Here is a 7,994-nt window from a genome sequence, read left to right as displayed (position 1 = left end):
TCTAGGTTCAATCTGTCCGAAGATAACATCCTATTCAGAAGAACATTCGATGGCCGACTCACCATATGTTTGGGACCGGGAGACACCGAATACGTTTTGAGGGAAGTTCACGAAGGCACCTACGAAAACTACTCGGGGGCCGAACCATTGGTTCGTAAAATAATTAGAGCCAGCTATACCTGGATCGATATGGAGAAAGATGCTAAGGAGTTCGTACGGAGATGCGACAACTCTCAGAGGCACGCACCGATAACACACCAGCCTGGGGAGCTGCTGCATTCGATATTGTCACCTTGACCATTCATGAAATGGGAAATAGACACCGTCGCTCCCCTGCCACGCTCAATTTATATTATTTATGACTGACTATTTTTCTAAATGGGTTAAAGCTCATGCATTTGAGAAAGTCAGGGAGAAAGAAGTTATTGATTTTATTTGGGACCACATAATATGTCGGTTCAGAATGGCGGCCGAGATCGTATGTGACAACGGGAAGCAGTTCATCGGTAGTAAGGTGAGCAAATTTTTCGAGGACCATAAGATCAAAAGGATCCTATCACCCTAGTGGGAACGGACAGGCGGAGTCTACAAACAAGACCATACTCCAAAACCTTAAGAAGAGATTGACCGAAGCCAAAGGAAAATGGAAGGAAATTTTGCCCGAAGTCTTGTGGGCATACCGTACGACCTCAAAATCTAGTACCAGGGCCACCCCATTCTCGTTGGTCTATGCTGCTGAAGCGCTAATACCGATCGAGGTAAGAGGATCGAGTTTCAGGTTCCGATATGCGACTGAAGAGTCAAACAATGAGACCTAGAGCACAAGCCTGGAACTATTGGACGAGAGGCGTGAGGCCGCCCTCGACAGGCTGGCCGCCCAAACACAACAGATCGAAAGGTATTACAATCGGAGAGCCAACCTCCGACACTTCAATATCGGGAACTTGGTGTTAAGAAATGTGACACTCAACACCTGAAACCCAAACGAAGGAAGCTAGGACCGAATTGGGAAGGTCTATATCGAATTATCGAGATTACTGATAAAGGTTCATACAAACTCGAAGCAGGGAACGACAAGTAACTATCAAACAATTAGAACGTGACCCACTTAAAACGATACTACTGCTAAAGTACAACCCCGTTCATTCTTTTCTTTACATATATTGCGAACTGGACTAACACTTGCAGGCGACAGCTAAAGAATGATGCGGTTGTTAGGCCTGAAAGCACGCGTTGCACTCTTTTCCCTTGAACTGGTATTGTCCAAAATCAATTTTTCAGCAAGGTTTTTAATGAAGCAACAGTGGATCGTGCTAACTTAGAATCGAAGATCGGTTATGAACCAGAATCGATGGTCACATCAACAGTATCCGAGCCATCTCGACGATCGACCTCGAATACTAGGGGCCATTACCCTCAGGTAATGAATTTAGCAAAGAAGGAAACTTTGTGCTCGAACAGTCTGAGCTCGGTGGATAGGATTTATTGTAAGGGACAAACGGTTCACTAGTCAAGTGAACTGTTCTCGCTTAGACCACCTAAACCATAACACGAAGCTTGTACACACTTACAATCTTGTATATTGCGCACAGGAATGAAAGAAAGTTTCTACTTTGCAGATACATATTTTGGCCGTTAAGAATATTACATTTTGTTCCTTAAGGATATCAAGCCCAAGGGCTGCCTCTATCTGGATCCAAGAGATCACCCCCGCTCGGGGACTGTCGTTCAAGGCAAACTCGGAAGGCTCGGGCTATCGAAGCCCGGAGGCACAGAAGCATATTAGGCAGTGCCTAAACTTAAAAGGCTATGGCCACCCCCACTTGGGACTGCCGTCCAAGGCAAACTCGGACGACTTGGGCTATCGAAGCTCGAAGGTACAAAGCCTATGAGGCAGTACCTGAATTTAAAAGGCTACGACCACCCTAGAAATGGCTTAGAGATGTCCGAATCCCGTAATCAAAATATAAGGCCTTCAAAATTCCAAACCAACTCAAAGGCTACCCTTGGCAAAACTACAGTCTAAAAACATTTAAACAAGCACTTCGGGGAAAGCTTCTGGTCATACCGAGCCCCCAAGAGTTTCAAACAAAATTTATGTCGAGAACGATTCTTGTTCGAACCTCCGAACAAGACCTTATTACTATGTTTTATTTCGTGCTAAGGCATTTGAAATCTTTGCAATCACAAAGAGGAAGCCAAAAGAAACGAACTCAAAAATTTCCAAAGGGAAAAAGCCTTATATACATTCCAATGAGAGTCTTTACAAAACCCAACGATAATGGCCTCAAATAAATGAACAAAATACAAAAACAAAGAAAAATCCCTAAGGCACCTAAGCCTGATCTTCACCAGAACCCGCCTTGTCACCGGAGTCGTCGGGGTCTTCTCCATCCTCGGATTAGCCGAAGCCCTCAGAGCCTTCCTCGCCCTCGGGGTCAGCCAACGTTTTGGCCTCGTCATTGAGCCTTTTTGCATCTTTGATCTTGGACGACAGATCGAAACCCCGGGCATGGACCTCTTCGACAGTCTCCCTTCAGGACAGCCACTTCACGTACTCAACAGTAACTTTCAGGCGGTCCTGAGCTGCCTCGGTATCAGGCCTGTACTGGGCCAACATCTCTTCAGCATCAACCTTGGTTACTTCCGACACGGACCTTGCTACTTCGAGCTCCTTGACAAAAGCAATGGTCAAGCCCAGTTAAGGCTGGAGGTCTTCTATTTGTCGAGCCTGTGCTTCGGCTTTCTCTTTCGCCACTCAGAGTCGGACCTCTGCCGATGCCAGCTGCTCCCGGGCGGTCTCCTTCTCCGAAGCCAGTCGGGTCCATTTTGCCTTTCCACTCTTCGGCCATGGCCTTGACCTCATTCATATCGTCTTGGAGTTGGTCGATTCTGTTAACCTTCTGCTGGACCTGCGAGGTTTGGCCATTAGTCGCCATGGCTAACTCGTTATCGTTAACTTAAAAAATCTTTACATGTTCCACCAGGTCGGCATGCTCCTTTTGAGTCGTATCCAACTCGGCCCGGAGGCTCTTGACAACTTCTTCGCGTTGTTCGTTGAGAAGATTATACGCGTACCTCTTCTCGGCGAGCTCCCTGACTTCTGCCTCAAGCTGGCAAGCCTCATCCCGGTACCTGAGAAAACTTTCATGGTGAAGTACTGAGGCCTGCAAAAAAAAGACATGTGGGACATTAAAAACTAAGTCAGAAGACTAAAGAACATAATGACACCTTACCCGGTTCAGCGCCTGCTGCACCTCGTTGAACAAACACGGCACGCCCACCTTGCTCATTTTTGCCTGGTCTTTTTCGGTTACCAGGCACCAGAGATAGCTGCTACTCCAACCGAGGAGGAAAGAACCCAGGCACCATCCGGGACGGTGATTATTATTGACCACTTACGGCCGGGATCCGTACTCAGGGTGGCTGATAAGTAGGGATTTTGATTACTTATTTGCACTCTTTTACTTTCGTTTTAGCTCAAAATTGCTTAATACCATTCCCGAAAACTAATGAAATGTGCTTTCTTGTAGGAGTGTTGGAATATGAGCTAAAGAGCTGAAAATCAACTCAAGAAGGAGTTGTTTTGGACAAGGACCAAAATGAGGCTAAAATGGCACAATGTGGACCGCACAACATTGAGTGCGGACGCATATTCTAAAGAAAACCTATGACAAGAAATGCTACGCAAAGTGCGGACCGCATAATTCTAGTGCGACTGCAGAAGACACAAATTAGAGAGATGGGATTTTAAAGTCAAGAAGAAATGCGGACCGCACCATTTTTGTGTGGCTGCATAGTCAAGAGCACGGCCGCACCAAGAATTGGGCGGTTCGCAGATGTCCTACAATGCCAAAGCCAAGGTCAAGAAGTGCGGACTGCACTATAATTGTGCGGCCGCAGAAGCAAGAGTGCGGTCACACTCTTAAATGTGCGGTCCACAGAAGCTGAAGGAGTGCGGCCGCAACCCATAATTGTCCGGCCGCAGAACTGGAACATGTCAAGCCTAGTCTCAATGTGTGGACCGCACACATAATTGTGCGGCCGCACAACCTCGGTAGGGGCAATTTTGTTAAATATTTTTAGCTTAGTATAAATATAACTTTTTGTCATTTCTAGGTCAAGTTTTGTAAGTTGGGAGCAACTGAGCCGTTTTTATTTACTGTATTTGGGTAACATTGTACTAGATTAGCATTTTAACATTAGTTTTTCCTCCCTTAATCTTCTATTATGGATTTTATCTTAATTTCTTCTTTAATTTCTGCATTTTCCATGAGTAGACAAATTTCTAGCTAGGGTTGTGACCCAACCCTAGTGTAGGTATTTAATGGGTGTTTGATTTAGGGCTTGTTTGTGATTGGGTTAGTGATATTTAGCCTTGTTCTTGCTTGAAATTAAGAATTAATGGTTGCAAGCATTGGTTCATCCCTAATTGACTTAGTCTCTACTTGAGAAAGAGAGACTAAGTCTAGGAAAACTTGGCTAACAAGGAATTGGGGTGAACTCAAGAAATTGATAGCCCCAATTAAAGGGTTGAATCTAGAGATAGTAAGACCCGACTTGAGCAATTATCACTTGTTTTCTGCAATACCCATTTGGACTTGAGAAAGCCAAATTGGGAAAAATCACTCTAACTACCGAGAAGTATTGAGTGGGTAATTGCGTGTGATTGCTATATTACAACCCCGACCAATCAAACTTGCCCTAGAGTTTACAACCCGTTAGGTAACCACCTAGGTGGAATTCACGAACCTAGACCTTTTATCAACTTGAAAAACAACAACACCAAAAATATTGTCTATTAGCTTTTCGTTTGCAAACATTAGCATAATCATTAGAAGTAGAAAGAAACAACCAAATATGTGGAAGTGCAATTTTGGGCACATCATACAAATAGTCTAGATATATACCTAATCCCATATCTAGCTCCCTGTAGATTTGACCCCGACTTGCGTTGGGTTTTTGTTATTGCTTCGACCGCCTCACAACCTATATTTGTGGTGTGAGTTTGGGCGACATCAGCGGGAAACTAGTAGATCAACTTTGGGCTAGAATTCAGCCCGCCGATTTTTGAAGACGACTGCTTCTTCGGCACCTCCAGGTCGCCCAGCCCGGTGTCGCGCCCACTTTTTCTCGCGAAATCGAGTTTTGACATTTCTGGGACAACTCCTTTCCTTTTGGGATGGGGTAAGGGATTTCAAGAGTCGCCACCTAACGGATTAAGGTGCGTTAGGGCACCTAAAGCAATTAACTCATATAACCAGTTTACATCACTAGAGATCGGGTAAGGGCTCGAAATTACCTTGAGGGAAAGGTGTTAGGTACCCCTCGAGGTCTACAACGGCGGGTCCTGGCCGAACTTAAATTAAGCGAATTAGTCTTAATAAAGGAAGGAAACAAATTAGACAAACACAATACTCAACTTATTTTTTACACAGGAGTATAGGAGTGGTCCTAAGTTTTTTAGCCTATAGGATCATTCCATGCAATGCTTTGCAACTCCCACAAGTCGGGGTTTTATTCATAGCATTGGCGCATGAGCTATCATTTTCTTTACTACCCAATTACTATCTTTCAGTTGTTACCTAAGCGTTCTAGTAGCTTCTAACTCGTGCCTTTTGCGTACACTACCCGTCCCTTACTTATAGTCCTGGAGGTATTTAGGACCTCTATGTAGGGTGGTCCTAGACTGACCTATGTTGCTTAAAATGAGAAAAAGCTAGGTGACAAACAAAATTCAAATAGGACTATCATGTAAGGAGCAAATAAGGGCTCATATTAACCTCCACAAGTAGACAACAAATGCACACAATTAAATCAACAGGTTTCGTTAATTAGGGATCCTATAGGCAGGATATCTAGATGAGCAGAAACAGAAAAGCAGTTTATTAAGGCGGGCATCTGGACCTATCAATTTGCCTACTGATTTTATTAAGCCTTGAATCTGGGTGACTTCAGGCAGTAAGATATCACAATTTTAGGCCCAGAATCATTAGTAACCCCTACGGATTTGCCTAAGTGATAACCAGAATTAATCGAACTCAAAACTGATTAACAGAACCCTATAGGCATGATATCTACAACCTATAACGTGATTTCTAAGCGAATTACTAATTTTTAACTCATGAAAACAGATTTTATCTCTTTAGATCCTATAGGCATGCTTTCTAATCTGCAGAATTAATTAACTCCTATAGACATGATTTCTAGGTGTCGAAACTGATCTGTTTATTTCCTATAGGCATGGTATCTAAGTTGAAACTGATATTTAACCTCCTATAGGCATGATATCTATCAATATCTATCAATCACATGTGGTCAGAATCTTAAGCACATTGCCAGGAAAGGTTATTATTCAAATAGATAGAATCCTATAGACATGGTCACTAATGCATGTAAGTTAGAAATATGCATGCGAGTGAAATGCAGCATAAAGCAATCACAAAATCCTATAGGTATGATCTCTAAACAAGTAGTAACATTCACATAATCACCAACAAACCTATAGGCAGGATTCCTACCCGAGTTTCAAACAAAGATATAGAGAAACCCCCCTAACTTTTACTAATAAACCCCAGATATGTTTATTACAAAGATTATTACAGCCCAGAATGAATAAGTTACATAACAATGTCTATTACACTATAGGGAGCCTTAGCATGCCCAATATAAACCTGGGAGCCAGGCCTTCAAACACAACAGCTTTGAAACACTGGCAGCGATCCACAATACCTTAAACCAGGCTTCCAGTGTGTCAAAGTTCCCAAAGAGCGGGACCCCGGGCAATGCTCACACTAGAACCACACATTCAACACAGAATTCATATGAGACTAGAAAACTAGCCCCAATGTATCAGAGTTCAAAGGAGTCTCAGGGACCCTAGGAAATGCTCACACTGAGGGTGGTAGGAACCTAGGTAACTAAGAATTGAAGTTTGAAAACCAGGACATAGGGGGTAGGGGACAGTTTTTAGAAAACAGTTTGATTTTTAGGAGCAAACAGATTCATATTACAGGACTGCAAACAGAATTTCACCTAGAACAAACAGAATTCCTATTTAGTAAATAGTTCAAACAGATTGGTATTAATTCAGACATGGATACTGTACTAGCAATTAAGCAATCACAAAAGAGCCAGGATACTTGAACTAATAGACAGATTTGGCAGCATATTTCATGTTTGCAAAACAGGGAACATACAATTGTTTATACAAGGTTTCATATTACTAGAGATAACTTAGTTAACTAGGCAAAATCATATGGGCATATAGCAAACAGAAGCATGCCGAAATCTCAAACTAATAAGCACATAGGTTGAATAGGGTAACAGAGACTAAAGCATGCTAGTTGAGAAAGCAGTAACATAAAAACATGATGAGGTCAAAATAAACTATAAGACAGAATAAGATAACAGGAACTGAAACATGCCAATTGAGAAAGGAGTAAACAGGAATCATAGATCACACAGAAACATGCTGAGGTTTGAAGTAAACTAACCACATAAGCACAAGGAACAGAATGGGATAACACGAGTTAGCACATACCAGTTAGGAAGAAAGTAAACAGGAATGTAAGGGCAATTTGAATCCAAAGAGTTTAGTCTTGGCTTCCAGCCGGCTAAACAGTGCAGAAATCAGAGTAGTCACACAGAGAGAGAACTTAAATCCTTTGAAGAAAAGCAGATAGCTTATGAGTTGCAAAGTGAAGAAGTTATAAGAGTGTGTTAGTGTGAGTGTAAGTCTGTAAGCGTGAGCGTGTGTGTGTTAGAATCAGAGTAATGAAAGGTTTTTATAACATACAGTAGAGTAAAACCAAATAAGGTAGGAGAATCAATGGCACACAAATAAGGCAGAGAAATCAGTTAATTAGTCAATTGGGCTAACAGGAATCAATTAATAGATAGAATCACGGAAGTATCACTTAAATCAGTAGTCAAGATTGAGGTCTAAATAAGGTAAGTAGTAAGTCAAAAGATCAATTAAAATTCGGTTCTAA

The sequence above is a fragment of the Nicotiana attenuata genome, unplaced genomic scaffold (assembly GCF_001879085.1).
Source record: "Nicotiana attenuata strain UT unplaced genomic scaffold, NIATTr2, whole genome shotgun sequence".
In the NCBI taxonomy this organism is placed as follows: Eukaryota; Viridiplantae; Streptophyta; class Magnoliopsida; order Solanales; family Solanaceae; genus Nicotiana; species Nicotiana attenuata.
Note: the sequence above shows the minus strand (reverse complement) of the source record.